At 41.0% G+C, this 17668-nt stretch overlaps 2 long non-coding RNA genes across 2 annotated transcripts; both read right to left on the bottom strand.

Annotated features, from left to right (window-relative positions):
- Positions 1–12840: 12840 nt before the first annotated feature.
- On the bottom strand, positions 12841–14016 carry LOC116220578. The gene is made up of 3 exons (XR_004163760.1): positions 13339–14016; positions 12975–13015; positions 12841–12890 (listed from the first exon to the last, which is right to left on the bottom strand). It is a non-coding gene; the product is annotated as an uncharacterized LOC116220578 (long non-coding RNA).
- Positions 14017–14367: 351 nt separating this feature from the next.
- Positions 14368–16026, bottom strand: LOC116220560. Its single transcript, XR_004163742.1, has 4 exons — positions 15768–16026; positions 15528–15575; positions 14791–14859; positions 14368–14618 (listed from the first exon to the last, which is right to left on the bottom strand). It is a non-coding gene; the product is annotated as an uncharacterized LOC116220560 (long non-coding RNA).
- Positions 16027–17668: the final 1642 nt, after the last annotated feature.

The following is a 17668-nucleotide window of genomic DNA, read 5'->3' as shown; positions in this document are numbered from 1 at the left end:
TTGCAGACATACTGCGAAAGATGCCATTTTACCCATTCATGTGTCACTGAGAACAAACAACAAGTGTTGCATTAAATACTAATGAAATAAGGAAGCAGTTTGATGCCAAGCAGACAGGAAACCCACAACTACTTTGCAAGCTGCAAGTTAAAGTCTTTAGACATGCGCAGAGGTTTTCCACCGAGATCTGCAACTGACTGACCGAGATCTGCAATAACGTATCGCAATAACAGTGCTTGAATGCCTTTGCACTGCAATTCATCGTGATTGTGTTATATATTTCAGACAGGCTGAGACAGACCAGACTGGCTGTCCCCCAAAACTAAGGAAGACATGGACTAGTGAGGGAGCGCTGTCCCCCTAAAACATCTACAGTGGCAGGAATTTGAATGCTGGTGTAGGAGTTCACAATCTAAAGAGCATTATATAAAACTAGACTCAATTCTAAGAAGTTGTTTAAGCTATTGTTCTGCTGTGTTTGGCCTGTTGTGGGCAAGGAGATGGTAAAATAGTCTTCACATTTCTGATGAAACAGAGATGTCATCATTAGGCCAGAATCTGGTCAAAGCCTTTTCTGCTTAAGTTTACAGACTTTGTATCACAAGGATCTGGTCAAGTAATCACTGTCACTGTCATCATTCATGTGAGTTATTTTATTGTGATGCGTTTGTTTCTTATCTTTCTTATGTGTTGTGCCTTAGTAACCTCAGCATAAGCTGAGAGGCTTTTTAAATCATATATGACATGGCCCAATGCAACACATGAGTTACAAAAAGACTCCAGAATGTACAGTGGAAAATATGTCTAATTTAACAGCAGTTTTTTCTTACTCTTGAGAGGACAAAATGTACGTATGCTCTGCAGCGAAACCCACAGACACTGTGGTTTTAAAAGCTCACTGCCACGGTTATATGGTCATATACTAGAACAGGGTGCTCAGTTTTTCCATGCATAATTTTTTATTCAGTTTTACGTCTATATGAAATCACCTCAGCTGTAAAAATAAAGAGGTAGAATGAAATGGACATCAAAGGTCAAACACAGAAACACAGACTCACAATCACAACTGACAAGGTAACCACTATTGTATTATTTGAAGACATTGTGTACATCAATATCACTTTGTGAGAAGCACGAATGAACATTAGGGTCATAACCTTGTTGCCTAGATAGAACTAGAGAGGACAAATGTCTTGTCTATATTGATGTAAATTTCACACTATTCCATAATTATCACACTGAAACATATTGGTGCCAATATTGTCACTAACAGTTCAGGAAAGGATATACATTATCTCAATAAGCTCCATGGTAACTGAAGAGATGGAGCTACAATCACATTTGTTGTCCACGACAACCATGAAGAGGTTACTGCTGGGAATCTGCTGAATGACAAAGGTCCTGCAAACAAAAGGGGGCAGATGACTTATCGGGTGAATGCTTTATCATTATATTTACAATAGAGATGTTTTCATAGAAATCAGTTCTTTAGAGAAGCTAAGGTATTTCTATTTATGCTCCCTACAGATCAGCTGGGTCAACTTACTCTACCAGCTGAGGTAGAGGAACACAGTGGACAGGGCTGCTAATTAGCTAGCATGCACTTATTCACTTCTGGGTTCCCACACATGAAAGCCACTGAACTGTCGACACACTACTGCATGTCAAGAGCTTGAGGACAAGACCACATCCTGAATGAACAGAACTCTGTGGGTGACAATGTATACTGTGTACTGGTGTTTATTTCGGGCTGCTGTACCTCATGCAACCCTCACAGTCAATGTTCCCAGCCGTCTCTTTGATGGTGCGCTCAGAAACAAAGGCAGGGTACTCTGTGTCACATGGAACCATCACGGTGCGGCCCCTCTGGCCTCGATCAGCTGAGGGCAGTTAGAGGATCAGCAGAGACAGAGTGACAGGAAGACATAATGCATGACAGATGGACATGCTAAAAGAGTAGCATTTAGAGTGGTTGACTTCTCTCTCTCTGTCTGTCAAAATCAGGGGGTAAGGTTGCAAATGTATACCAACCTTTAACAGAGAGATCAATATTCCACCAACTGTACAGATTGAACTCCAAAAGAAATCTGAGACAGTAAGGAAGGAGGCAAGACCCATATCAATACATCACTTATGTTACTCTTTAATAGATATACAGAAAGGGTGCTGTGTTTTTGCCAGAGAAATTGATAGCCACTCTATTCAAATGACGATTTCAGTCAGGAGCCATTTTACTGCAGATAATGGCTGGTGAAATAGAAAAAAAAGTGTTCAGTGGAAAATATGTCTTTAATGTAACAATAGTTAATGCTGTAATAGTGAGACTGTAAACACTGAATGTAGAAGTTATACTATCCCTTGACCCCTGCAGTTCAAAGTTCATATACCAACCGTTTAAGGTCCTCGAAAGTCTTCTGAGCAGCCTCAGTCCAAACCAGCCGACGGGGACCCCCCCCCGAAGCAGTGATATGATGGGGGCTGCTAGGGCGCTATAATTCCGGATAAAACGGCGGTAAAAGTTGGCGAACCCTAGGAAACTCTGGACCTTCTTCACGGTGGTGGGTGCAGGCCAGTCCTTGATGGCTTGGACCTTTTCATAGTTCATGGAAAGCCCCTGAGGTCCGACGACAAACCCTAAGAAGGTTGTGGAGGAGAAGTGGAATTCACATTTCTCCACCTTGCAATACAAATTGTTGCGTAGAAAGGCTTTCAGGACAGCTCGGACATGGCCTATGTGGTCTTTAAGAGATTTGGAAAAGATCAGAATGTCGTCTAAATACACAAACACAAAGATTTCCAAGTAGGACATCGTTAATTAGGGCCTGAAAGACCCCAGGGCTGTTCGATAACCCAAAAGGCATTACCAGGTATTCGTAGTGACCGCTGGGTGTTATGAACGTGGTCTTCCATTTATCCCCGGGTCAAATGCGTACGAGGTGATGGGCGTTTCTAAGATCCAACTTAGTGAACACCGTGGCTCCCTGGAGGCGCTCAAAGGCGGTAGACATGAGGGGCAGTAGGTACTTGTTCTTTAGCGTGATGTTATTGAGCCCACGATATTCAATGCACAGTCTTAGACCACCGTCCCTCTTGCTAACGAAAAAGAAGGGCGCTTCAGCCGGAGACGAAGAAGGGCGAATCAGCCCAAGGCGCAGCGCCTCTTGGATGTAGTCATTCATTGCCTTTGTCTCCGGGACAGAAAGAGGGTAGAGACGCCCTCTAGGGGGAGAGGTTCCAGGCAAGAGGTCGACCGCACAGTCATTCGGCCAATGAGGGGGAGAGTGGTTGCCCTTTGTTTACCTGCCCTTTGTTTACCTAACCGCAGCGCTGGAGTCCACCAACGCAGAAAGGGAGACTATAGGCGAACTCTTGCCTATGTGACAGAGGCGAATGGGGATGGAAAGGCGGTTGGCGGCCCCAGGAGTCTCAGCATTTACACTCACCAGGGGCCCTGGACCCCCTGACGAGTATCGTCTTTTCCCTGCAGGTCTGGGCACTGCTGCCGTTGGTGACCTGAGGATCCACAATACATACAAAGACCTCTCTGGAGGCGACGGGTGCGTTCCTCGCGATTCAAGCGGAAACGGTCGAGTTCCATAGGCTCCGCCGGTGGCAGGGTGGGTGCCGGTGTCGAAACTGATGTAGTTGGCCGTGGCAGGAAGGTCGTCATTGGTGCCCGGGTCTCACAACGGTCCAGGCGTCGTTCTTGGATACGAGCATCCAGATGGATCACTAGGCTGATCAGCTCGACTAGCGTCTGCCCCCAGTCCCGGTTTACCAGTTCATCCTTCACGGACCCCTGTAGACCTCGATAGAAGGCGGGTCGCAGAGCTTGCTCTTCCCAGCCACTCCGGACTGCCACAGTGCGGAACTCCACGCCATATTGGGCAACAGAACGGTGATGATGAGGTTACATTGAGCCGCCTGATCCTGGGTCTGCTCTGTCAAATATCAGGCTCAGGCACTGGAGGAACGCCTGGCTATCAATGACCTCAGGCAGCTGGCGCTCGGAGACGGCGGTTACCCAATGCAGGGCTGGTCCCTAGAGGCGGGAGATTATGTAGCCCACCTTCGCCATTTCGGTGGGGAAGAGATGTGCTTGGTGTAGGAACACCTGAGGGCATTGAAGCACAAAGCCCCGACAGGTGTTAGGACCCCCAGAGAATGGTTGTGGGGCTGAGAGAGTAACCTTGAGAGAAGCGGGAGGGACTGATGGAGCTGCCTGAGCGCTGGAACCTGCCTCACCGCTAGGATGTGTAGCTGAAGATGCCGGCTGAGGCCGTGCACCTAGTTCCTGCACAGTGGTGGTCAGCTGCTGTATTGCTTGTTCCACACGACTCAGTCATGGACCATGTGCATTTATCAATACACCCAGCTGGGTTATGGCATCTCGTATCTTCTGCATTTCTGCTGTGCCTTGGTTTGACTCCGTCATGCTATCCGGCTAGGTCTGAAGCACAAGCGCAGACAGCAGGTGATATTCAAACAAGTTTATTAATTCAGAGTTTCTTCTCTGAACAGAGCTGGCAAGATAATCCACAACGTAATCCAAACAGGAAAAGAGAAAAGTTCTCCTCTATAAACTGTGAGCTTCACAGAGCAGTTCCATCAGTGTAGTCCAGGATATAATCCACAAAGAGGAAAAAACGGAAAAGTTCTTGTCTGTTAACTGTGAGTTAAATATAACAGACCTGGCAGTGTACTTAGTTCAGGAGATACAATAACTCACGCCTTTCAGTCCTAGACGGCAGGCATAGTTCGTAACAAAAGGATTACCTCCACAACGGAGAAAGTATAATCCAAAAATAGAACGCAATAGTCCACGTCAGCGACGTTACAATTCTATACACCGACACTCGGTAGCTTGGCTAGCTTACCCAACCAGTGTTAATTTCGTTGACGAAAACTATGACGAAAAATATTCGTTAACGACCTTTTTCCCGTGACTAAAACGAGACTAAGACGTGACGAAAACGGATCTTTATAAATAAAAACTATGACTAAATCTATTTTAACTTTCGTTGACGAGACGAGACGAAAATGTTGGTGGTTGACTAAGTCACAATTGTTTTTTTTTTCTAAACTTGTATGCACATCATTGGTTGAATGTTGCCCGGTCCTGTATCTATCCCTCCTCCACTCCCTGAGATGGCCAGACATGCAAGTGACGCCCTATGGCTTAACGTTATGATGGCTGAAGTTCAAGCACTCGGTACTGGAAGACAAATAAGAATAGATATCCGGACAGTCTTAAATTATAACTTGACAGAAAATAAAACACAATGCACCGCAATAACCGGAGAGAAACCGTGTGGCTTCAAAATAGATGGGAAGAACACAACAAGAGGCACCTGAAAGCGCACAAGACAACCCTGCCATTTATGCCAAGGTAAATTAGCTAGTAACTGTCAATGATAATTAGCTAATGTTAACTAGTTATTCGAATATATTAGCCAACGTTAAGTTAACTTCAAAGGGGCAGTCGAGTGTATAGGTTGTGTCAGCTTGGATAACTAGCTAGTCATTTTCGATTAAAACCTCCCGTTTGGCTTGGCAAATGAGTTCCAAAACTTTTAGCTAGCTAACGTTGGCTAACTATGAGGTAGCATAGCTAAGTTATACTAGCTATCGATAACTAGCTAGTAAACACATTGCAGAATGGACTATAGGACAGGCCACGCATGACATTAATCAAGAAAAAATAAATGAATATGTGATTGGTTTACATATCCTTGTCTATTTATGCAATTGTTATTAGCACTACTTTCAACTCTCAAACTATCCGTCTAGCTAAATACTGTATGTTGGTTATCAGATTGCACAGCAATTCATATGGAGGATATGTGGTTGATTTAACTAAGGCCATGTAGGCATAGTAGTTGTATTGTGTTATCAGATCATTTGAATCTTCAAAATCTAGACTTGATATTCTCTTATATTTTAATGATAATACTGTTAATTAAGTATTGCCTTAAAATTATTATTTACATTGAATTCATTGGAATTCAGCTGTAGGCATAGGAGATCTGTATCTTAGAGACTAATTGCATCCACAGTTTATGTACTGAAAGCTTGACTATTATGCAGTTGTAGACACAACACAAGGGGTCCCCGGGCCTGAGAAGGGATGGAAAGGAGTAAAACTAGACTAAAATGTTCTGAGTTTTCGTCGACGAAAACTAGACTAAAACTAAGCAGGATAAAAATGACTAAAAGTGACTAAAACTAATATGCATTTTCGTCTAAAGACTAAGACTAAGACTAAATCTAAAATAGCTGCCAAAATTAACACTGTACCCAACTTCAGTTTAGTGCTAATTCAAAGCAGAGGAGATACAGTGTCGCAACACTCACGTCGGAAAGCAGAGAGACCAGAAAGCATGTACTCACGGTAAATCATGACGGAGTGAAGGTGGAGGGACACCCAGTGTTTAAATAGGAAGTTGAAAACACCGCGGGTGAACCGAGAGAGCCCAGTGCAGGTGAAAGGTGAGTGTTAGCGTGTACTAAGAAAGGCGTCGCCCTCTAGAGGAGTGGCGACCATGTACGGACGTGACAACTAAAGGACCCTTTAATGTGGGCAGACCAGCTCACACACCTTTGCATGTCCCAACTGCGGCTTCTGTGATCATGAGACAAATAACAATAACTTTCTTTCTTTTCTCCAAAGTAAAAAGTGTCTGGAAAGTGCATACTGGAAAGTGCATACTGGAAAGTGCATACTGTGGGCTGCCCACATGTGGCCTTTACAGGCCCAATTCCAAGTCCCTCGTGTGTAGCTCCCGCAGGTCACTGCACCAACCATAGGGGTCATTTGAGGGCTTCCTAGATGTGGCCCCATTTTGAAGGGACAATCAAGGCCCCCCGTTGGCGTGGTTACTAGAATTGTCCTGTGGAGCCTTGTTTCCTGACAGTCATTGCTCCTTAGAAGTTGATTTGAACTGACTGATTGGAAGCCACTGGGCATTGGTGTCTATATGTGTCTGCTGAGAAACCCAAGTGTACGTGTATAGTGGTGTGCATACATGTAGCATGACCCAGGGGTGTGTGGGGTGGAGTTCCCCAGTACTCACGTTCAGCAAGGAATGAGCACTGTCACCACTTCCTGCATACTCTTTGCACAGGGCCTGGTAGTCATACAGGGGTATCCTAAGGTGGAGAGGCATAAGACTATCTGTCAGGTGGATAATGTGTGTGTGTGTGTGTGTGTGTGTGTGTGTGTGTGTGTGTGTGTGTGTGTGTGTGTGTGTGTGTGTGTGTGTGTGTGTGTGTGTGTGTGTGTGTGTGTGTGTGTGTGTGTGTGTGTGTGTGTGTGTGGTTGAGCCTGGTCTGAGACGTGTATGACATGAGGGAGCAATCTGATGTGTTTTGTATGTACAGAATCAGACATGGGATCAGTAATTCCGTCAGTAAGTAGGCAGTTGAGGCCAAACTGTAAGAAGCTTTTGTAAATATAATCCCCAAATTTAACATTGACTCTAAACTGTAATTTTGTGTTATTTTGAAACGTTAAAAGATCAAAATAAAAACATGTTGATTAAAATATTAAAGAAATGTCATCTTTAACTTTGTGCCTTTTTACTCGCTTAGCTACATTTTGAAGAGGGGTTCCCAGTCTTTTGCATGCTACTGCATATATGCATATAATTGTGGTGTTCTTCCAGCTTGATAGGGGGAATAATGAGCTCCTTTCCATCTTGGAATCCTCAGGTAAAAACTTAATCTGCATTTGTTTTATTGATTTTACTTTGTTTAAATATTGAATTGTAAAGATTAAGACCCAATTTCCCCTCCAGCCTTGATAACTCAGCTAACATGAAAGCTCATCTGGACAGACCAGGGGCGTAACTAGAGGGGGTGCAGCAGGTGCAGTTGCACCTGGGCCCGTGGGTCTAGTGGGCCCATAGCCGGGGCCCATAGACATATTTATGTTCATCTAAATAGTCTGAATAGCCAAGTCGCATTGCCAAAAATACTGACAAGCATTATATGCGGAATACGTGGGCGGGGGGAGGGCGCGTTGCGGCGGCGGTTAGTGATCTACCCTGATGATTTCACAGTTTTAAGTTTTATAGGCAAAATATGTGTGCGGGGGGAGGGGGCGTGGCGGTGGTAACAAACATGAAAAAAAAAAAGGGTACGTGACTGTAAAACGTTTGGGAACCACTGCCTTACGTCACTGACTAGGGCCCGTCATACTAGCCTGCACCTGGGCCTGTGGTAACTATGTTATGCCACTGGGACAGGCGCAGTGTTAACAGGGGCAGTGCACTGTTCCCCATGTAAAACACCACATCCTAACCACTAAAACGCACACAGCACAGTGTATGTCTTGTTCTCACGCAGTCTGTGGTTTCAGGTGGTGACGTGGAGAACAACTCTTGGCAGGACGGGGTAAGGATACATGGCTCTATATTCGTCTGAAGCACATCACAGCATAAATTCAACCAGCAACTGGACCCACAACCTCTCAAAGGACATGTTCAATAGTCTGTAACTAACAAACCACATGTTTTGTGTCTCTCTCTCAGTCTGACCCATGTCATGTGTATAGCTCCATACCTGACACACAAGATGTTTCCAACCATCAGGACACCAGTTACAGGGATCCAGAAAACACCCATCACCTTCTGCAGAAGATCTAATTTCACTGGTCTTGCGGTCTACAATAATGTACATTTGCAGTTCAAAGACTACATTAGGCTGTAGCCAAGGCTCTTGTGTTTTTATCTACCTCTGAAACTGTTAGGCCGGTGTAAATGGATTGCTAAACCAGTGTGTAATATGCTGAGCAAAGGTAGGACCCAAGAACAGATCTTAGAAAAAGGTCTTGTCTTTATTTACCATAACACAGAAGATCCTTCCAGATGAAAACCAGAGGGAAGAGAAAAACCCCAAAACACAGAAAATCCAAAAAGTATTAAAGATAACACTTTGCCAAAACAGGGCAGGTGAATGCAAGCTCCAGAACGATTTGAAAAACAAAAGCATCTAACTTCTGAACAGTAGGGAAAGAAACCTTGAGCATCCCCCCCATAAAAGATAACTTCAGCGTGGTGACTTGAGGTACACAGACCACACAGTCACTCAGTGATGAGTTTGCCAAAGGGCCAGGTGTAAATACTAGAGTAATTAGTCAAGTGCCTTTCTGATGCGCAGGTGGGAACAGAAAATGGCGGAAAAACAAACACAGGTGAAAGGTGAAAGGTCAGGACTAAAGCACATGGACAACCAAAGTAAACACAAAAACAAATGGTGACACCAAACACAGGTGTAGAGTCTTTTGGCGGCCTCTAGAGGCCAACAAATGTTCCTACTCGTGACAGAAAAGATATTTTAAATGAATTGCATATAAATTAGCCTTGTCATAATACATTAGTCATGTCATATTTAAAGGAGAGCATAGTACATTCTGAAGACAAGCACCAAGAAAATGCAACAAAGATGTTTTCCATATCTTCTTTGAAAAGGTTTACATAAGTTTGCACAAATATTCCTTCTTACCTGAGTTTTAGTAGTTTGCACATGAAAGTTTACGCCAGGGCACTTAGTCTCTCTGCAGTATATGCCCAGTGCAATGATTTTTCAGCAGGTGCCAGAGAGGTATACTCTCTTTATATCACTAGGGTAAATGTCCAGGGTCAGAGTCTCTCTGCTTTTCTGTTTCATGGCTGGGCTCAGGCAGCTTCTTAGAAGAACTGATTAGGATAAATTATATGATAATTATGCATTGTCAGGTCAAAGTCTCTGAGTCAGTATAACAACAAGCATCAGTGACAATTGTGGTGTTTGAGTGTCAGACCATCTTTAGTTGAATTTAGCAGTTTCCTATTTGTCTGCCAGCTGCCTACTTCTTCATTCTATTAAAACTACTTGCAGTCAAACGGCGGCGTCTTTGCTCTTTCCAACCACTCAGAAGTCAAGGCTTCTTACGGATGTGCAATAAGGTAAAGAGTCCCATAAAACTCTTTGAGTGACGTAGCAGTTAGCTGTGAGATTCACTGGCCCATTCTTGTGTCAGTGTGGCATTTCTACTTTGTGGGTAAAGACATGGATGCCTGCTGTGCTGCTTCATGTCATATCCACTGTTTCTTAGCTAGAAAATGCTTTGTTCTCCTTTCATTTTATAACATTTAAAATCAAGTCTTGTTCCCAATGTTTCTAATATCCCCTCACAGAAAAAGTGTAATTGTTTTACCCCAAGAGATATCAATGTTTAATTTGATTTAATTCTCTGAGCTCTTACTGTCATGTAGCTTTTCTTTAGGAGGAGAGACACATCATCATTGTCTGCAGCCCCCTTGCAACCAGAATTGGGAAAGGAATACTTCTCTTTCATTCTTAAAACTTCCTTCAAGTTCACCACAGGTCTTCTTTCTTTTTTTAGATGACACACAAACTAAGGCCCAAACTAAGATGCTCACAGACCTACCTTTTTGAAGTAGAGGTGCTTTGCCTCGTATCTCATGCACCAGGCATTTCTACTTTGTGGGTAAAGACATGGATGCCTGCTGTGCTGCTTCATGTCATATCCACTGTTTCTTAGCTAGAAAATGCTTTGTTCTCCTTTCATTTTATAACATTTAAAATCAAGTCTTGTTCCCAATGTTTCTAATATCCCCTCACAGAAAAAGTGTAATTGTTTTACCCCAAGAGATATCAATGTTTAATTTGATTTAATTCTCTGAGCTCTTACTGTCATGTAGCTTTTCTTTAGGAGGAGAGACACATCATCATTGTCTGCAGCCCCCTTGCAACCAGAATTGGGAAAGGAATACTTCTCTTTCATTCTTAAAACTTCCTTCAAGTTCACCACAGGTCTTCTTTCTTTTTTTAGATGACACACAAACTAAGGCCCAAACTAAGATGCTCACAGACCTACCTTTTTGAAGTAGAGGTGCTTTGCCTCGTATCTCATGCACCAGTGAGCCCTTGGCAAACTCCTGAATCAGTTACGTGTAATGAAGCAGGAAGTGTACCTTCGGAGTGAACTCATTAGGAAAAACAATTCTGAAATAGGTAAAAAAAAAAATAGCAATCTGAGTAACTGATCCAACAAGTGTAGTAGGGGAAAGATTATTTCCCAAATTTCCCCAAGGTGCGGGAAAAGCTGCCACTTCTTTTTGCCTTTTGTTATTTTATCTGCAATAATTAATTGAAGTCGACTTTTCAGATATTGGAGGAGGTTTTTTGTCCAAAAGCGAAGCATGCCAAAGCGTCACAAACAACATTGGTGTTAAATATTCTATAACAGGTCTACAAATGTCAGTGAATGCACTTATACTACCAGGCTTTTGTTCATTCAGACTGAAGCGGCACACTTACAGTACCACTTAAAATTTTATTGACAATTTTTTAAATATGCAGACAACACATACAGAGAACCAAGCAACAATATCTGGATTTCTGAATAAATAATACATTTAAAAGTTTAAATTTCTTATCTAAAACTCTAACAATAATAACTAGCCTCCTGATTTAACATCTGATGAAAACTAAGCGGCCGATGTACTCAGAGAGTCAGTAAATCCGAGCAATTTTTGGACATGCATATGTGGGGGTGTAAACCGTAAGTAAATCTGCCTATATACTGCAAACCGGTATTCAACTTGCCTCCTGAAAACTTTACATTCTAGCTAAAATACAACAGAAATTTCACTGGATAACATGTCCATTAAACCCTCAATAGATTATAGTCATTGTAGTTATTTTCTTTATATGCAGGCATCCAAAACACTATATACTATACTATATACACTACACATACTACAAACAAACGCTATATAAACACAAGACAAGTCTTTTAAATCATAATAAATGCAGTGTGTTAACCAATGCTGAAACCACATAAGTACATTTTAAAGTAATCAATTGTTAACAGTTTATATTTAGATTGTATCAGTGCATCTGCATAAGGTTGTAGGTCATGTCCTGCTGTGTGACAACAGGGCTCCTGTGGTCCTGCACCAAGATGTATGTAACTGTATTATACTGGTTTGCCTGGGAGAGAGCACAAGTGGGTTAGATAAAAAAGACTACACATTTAACTAAAGGTTTAATAAACTTAAATAAAAGTATTTTCTGGCCTTTTACTGGCACACATAGTAAATATAGTATTTTTAGTAGATGTTAAATTACTTGTGCTTTTGGTTGGGGACTTCCCACAGCAGCTAAACCTCTTATTATCCATCCAAGTACTCATACCCAACAACTTTGCTGAAGTATTATAACACAACAGGGTACACTACAACCATCATATCAATACTTAACAACAACAGTAGTGATAAACACAGGTAAACATATCTGATGGACCCGTAAACTAATCTGAATGAAAAGCTATTGATTTTTGCTATACATCCATAGCACAGTAGTTTGCATATAATGCACTCACATCATCCTGTTCAGAGAAAATGTCTTCCCTTTTGTCAACATCTGAAAGATTTAATGAACAGAGTCAAATGTGAGAACTGTATCTGTCACATAACTTTCATGCCTTGTAATATTTGTGTGACATGAACATATGCATGGTACTAGCTTCTTCATACTGTAAGAGGAAATCTGCATATTTTAGAGGGTTTTGTGTGCGTGTGTGTGTGGCAGAGACAAGATGTGAGAATGAGCATCAATGGAAGATTGATCATCTTTTGCATCTTATTAAATACTTCTCCACACTTACTCCTGACTTCTGCAAACATACACTGTGTACTCTTAATCAGGATGTCTTCAAGATGTGCCGAGTAATACAGACCTCGGGTTAGTGACACATAGTTGTGAAAGAAGAAGAACTCTTCTTTGTAAATAAAAATAAATCAAAAGAATCTTGTTTTACCTGAAGTTACAGTCAAGGATGTTGAGGTGATCATGGTGTAGGTTACAACAGTGTCAACAGTCTGAAGGGTGAAAAAACACAGTTTGTAATTTCACTGTTTTACTTGTATTGATCCATGAGTATCAATGACAGTAAACGTACTTACTGCAATTGTACTATGTGCAGGCATAATGTCCGGGTGATTCTCTGAAGCACAAACACAAATAAAATAGTCTGTAAATGAACATGTTCCTCCCAGTACATAGGCTACACATAAGGTGAGTGTGAAAACATATAGGATCTTACTCTGTGACCTTTGGAGATATAGTTGGCAATGTCAATCAAACTACACAGTGCATAGCCTAGGCTATTAGACTAGTGCGAATGACAGGAGTCTTTACCTGTCCGTCATATGACCACGGTGCATCAAAATTAATTTCAAGATGATAACAAAACCAGTTGCCTATAAAACATAAAGCACATTTTTCCTAGAGCTTTTCTATGAATGAAATGTCATGAATATCACATACGACATGTCCAGATGAGACAGAGTGCAGACACACCAGCCAGGGCAATGCACAGGCTAGTCACCACCAAGATCAGCACTGTTCCCCATGGCACTGAAATAAATAAACGAGATGCACAAATAATTGATATCTTCAAAGCTTTCATGAGATAGGGAAAAGAGTAGGGAACTGGGGAAAATACACACAGCAAAGCTTGGCAAGAGAATTAAAAAGAAAATTGTATCACTTTAATTTCCAGACTATTAACCAGCGGCTTACACATTGATGTACTGTATGTAGGTGTAGTAGTTTTGCTTGAAATGCCCATCCCTACTTTATACAACTTCTAAATGGCTAGTAACACTCGCACCACAACTACATGGCATGGCATAACGTTCAATAAACTGTGGTTAATACACAGGTGCGGTCAATGTATGGTTTGTTTTGATAAAATTGCATAAAACACTGTAATGCGGTTTATATACGATGCGGTTAATAGCCTGGAACATACTGTATATAATAATACATTTATACTGTTTATTAAATGACATGATTTTACATGAAGGAGCAAACAAGCCTGGAGACACTATAGAAATACATTCCTGCCCTTTTACCATTTCACAATTGGTATTTGTGAGTCTTCACAGCTAGTAATCATTTAACACTGCTGAAATGTTCCCTAATATGACCTTAAATATATTACATACCAGTATGTGATGTCTCATGAAGTGGTGTAAATGACAGGTCTGTAGTCGCAATGGTTTGTATGCAAACACATAAATGTTAAATTATGAAAAGAAGACTATTTAGTAATACCAATAAGCTACATTTTAACTATTAACAATCATCAACAAACTATTTGGTAACGGTTACTTTGCTATTTATTGTGGCCTGTTACTATAAAGTGTTACCCACTTTTCCAGTGTGAAATTTAGTTTTAGCTGTGACAGTCACACAAACAGACGTGTGAATCTGGTGAACCATGCTCAGAGACTTTACCTGTAGAGGGGGTCAGTGCTGTAGCTGTGAGAAAATAATTGGTTGAAAACAGACCAATGCTTTTCCATCAACTGTATTCTTCAGTGCAGTTGACATACAGCTCATACATATACATACAAGCATACATACAGTAAATAGACATCTGGTCCATCGAATACTACATATTATATATAATTATATATGTGTGTTTTCTATGCTAATAAATAATGTATGATAATGTGTCATACTGTGATAATTAATGTATCATTTACCTGAAGCATCTATGGTGTACACTGAAGTAAGGTGAAGGGTTGAACCTGGAGAGACTATAAAAAAGATCATTGTCATTTTTTTTTGTGTTCATTTTTCATATACAATAAACATACATACCGATTCAGAATGTTAAAAGAATCTTCATATCCACATTCAGTCATGCTGTGAAACAGACTAACTGGGCTGACTTAATAGTGTATTTTCCACAAAAAGCAAGGAAGTCACCTGTGGCAGTGTGTGCATCAACTCTTCTGGCAGCTTTGAGGTTAACTGAGGTAGATTGAGACCTTAAACCTAAACAGGAGGTTAGAAAGTTCAACTACGATTAAATCAAAGGACTTTGCAGAGTAATGTGGTCTAAATTTTAACATTTACTGCAGAAAACTCACAGCTGTTTGTAAAGAGATATGGCTGTTGTCTTATTGTGTTAACGATAGACATAAAACGTTTTTCTTATGTCAGTGAGGTTACTTGATAAAAAAACAGAAAACCATCAAAACTTACTGAAACCTAGAGGCTTAGGTTCACATGCGATATATAGCATCACTATAAGTCACAAGTAAGATATAGCATCACTATAAGTCACAAGTAAGATATAGAATCACTATAAGTCACAAGTCAGATATAGCAAAACTATAAGTCACAAGTAAGATATAGAATCACTTATGCACATCACTGCACAATGCACAATAATACAATATTTTTGCACTTCTAGGTAGATGTACACTCTGCGCAAAATGTTAGTCTATTATAATCGAATGCATCCTTGGGATAGTTCTTTGAGGACCTTTGGGATAGTTCTTTAAGGACTTTTTCGGATAATTCTTTTGGCACCTTTGGAATAGTTCTTTGAGAAAGATTGAATTTGATCGATGAATTTTGAATCTAATGAGAAGTCCAAAGTGATTCCAAGAACAGGCTATTATTGCTCTCTATCCTGGAGTGTTGCAAAAATGACTTACCTTCTTCTGGTGATGTTAAAGGAGTATTTTTGGTCGAGGGCTGGTATCCTGTTGCAAAAATTACTTTCAATTCACAATAAATGCAGGATGAAGGATAATTTCTGATTCACTATTATTATTATATATAAGTTATGAAAGTTAAGAAAACAAATTTGTTAAAACAGACATCAGACAGACATTAAAGGTCATGTCTATAGTATGTATTTAATAATAAATGAATAATATTTTGAGCATAGTGACCTTGAATGGTGTATGGGTCACTGCGTAGAGAGAAAGATGAAGTTTCTGTGTTCACTGTATAATCACAGCTCACCTCTCTGCTCCCCACTGACTGCAGACGTCTGAATAAATCATTTTCTTTCACGGTAAATTGGCAGTTTCCAGATGCTTTCTGTATTTTTGCTGTGAAGTTCAAGTTCTCCCCATGTCCAGTATAAAGCTGGCATCCAATGACATTCCAGGACTGCTTGGGTATTTCACAAGCAATGTCGAACAGCTTATTTGTTTGGTCAAGTTGCACGCTTACCATGGGTTTCTGCAAATGATCTATCAGCAGACAGAAGGCAGGAATGAACTCAGAAATGCCAAACAGAGTGAAAGTTAAGTGAATTAACAGTAGTGATGCTTCTTCACTCACCCAGCACAAACACTGAAACAGGAGAAGAGAAATCAGAGGGATGTTTAACACCAGACTCTTTTACAGTGTAGAAACATTTCACTGGAAGCTCCGAAGGTGGGTTTACCCGTCCCCAGGCTTTAATTTGTTCTCCTGTGAGGGTCAGCTGGCATGATGATGTAGGGATGGTGTAGTTCTCTCCCACCATGAAAATACACGGATACACTGGTCCCTTGGGGACTACACAACTCAGATGGACTGTGGTTGTCGGCCAAATTACTGAAGGGGATACCAACAGCTGTGGTTTTGGAAATTCTAAAACAGAAGTAATAATATGTGTTATGTCAGTCATTAAGGAGGAATATAATACATTAGTAACAAAAATGACTGATGTACTCCTATGCTTGCATGCCATATACACTAAGACATCTACAGGGGACCTACGTTGCTTTAATTTATATTTTTAATTCATATTTTGTAAACTTACCATGGACATGAGTGAATGCAAACAGGACTATAAAAATGAGATGAAAAAAAAACATCAGCGCAACTGTCAAAGGTGAGCCCTGCATGTGTAACTACATCAGCTCCCTATCTGTTAATGACTTTCTGAATTCAGTACTCCAAGAATTCAGTACCCACAAACCACTCAAACTGAGGGCCTCATTTACTAACATTGCGCCTTTGCCAAACCGCAAACCTCCCATCCCCTGTATGACGAGCTACAGCAGATGGGGAGCACGTTCAGCCACAGACTGATCCTTCCTCGGCACACCACAAAGCGCCTTGGCCAGTCCTTTGTGCCAGTAGCCATCAGACTCCACAACCAACACAACCGAACGGTTTTATGTAATGTACGCCAGCGGAGTTGTGCTATGTTGTCTATATCAAATATAAACATTTAAACAAATAACATTTCTGATGTTCGTATTTTTCAAATTTTTAATTTAGCAGCTGATATGTCATGCTAAATCACCTCTTGTTTCGTTACTAATACATAATTAGGCGCACTTTACGCATCTCCTCCCATCTCTTTGGACGAACACCCACTTTCCCTTATACCCTCCCAGAAACGGTACTCAGGTGCGCCTCGTTTGGAAATACGGTTTTATGTCTTTACCTGCAGAAATTACGCCTGAAATGGGCCCAATCCTGTTAGTAAATGAGGCCCTGAGAGTCAAAGGATAGTTCACTGAAAGTGAACTGTGAACTGTGTCTACCTATACAAAACATACCAAGAACAAACCGAAGAGCCAAATGATTAAATGAAGAATAACATATTACACATTGATTTTCTTACATAAGATTGATGTCAAATCACATTGGTGATATAAGATATTTTGTTGTTTTTGTTTGTTTTCAGTTGTTTCTCAACAGTATTATACATGAACAGTTGGGTACAAAGTAATTTCATGAGGTCCTTGCATAACTCAAATGGTTTAACGTCAGGCTACAAAACAGAAACAGAAAACAGGAATTACTTACAGTAAGGAGTGATGACCCAAAACAAGTAAAAGGATGGCAG

This window comes from Clupea harengus, chromosome 5 (assembly GCF_900700415.2).
Source record: "Clupea harengus chromosome 5, Ch_v2.0.2, whole genome shotgun sequence".
NCBI lineage: Eukaryota > Metazoa > Chordata > Actinopteri > Clupeiformes > Clupeidae > Clupea > Clupea harengus.
The sequence above is the reverse complement of the archived record's forward strand: the minus strand, read 5'-3'. Positions and strand labels throughout refer to the sequence as shown.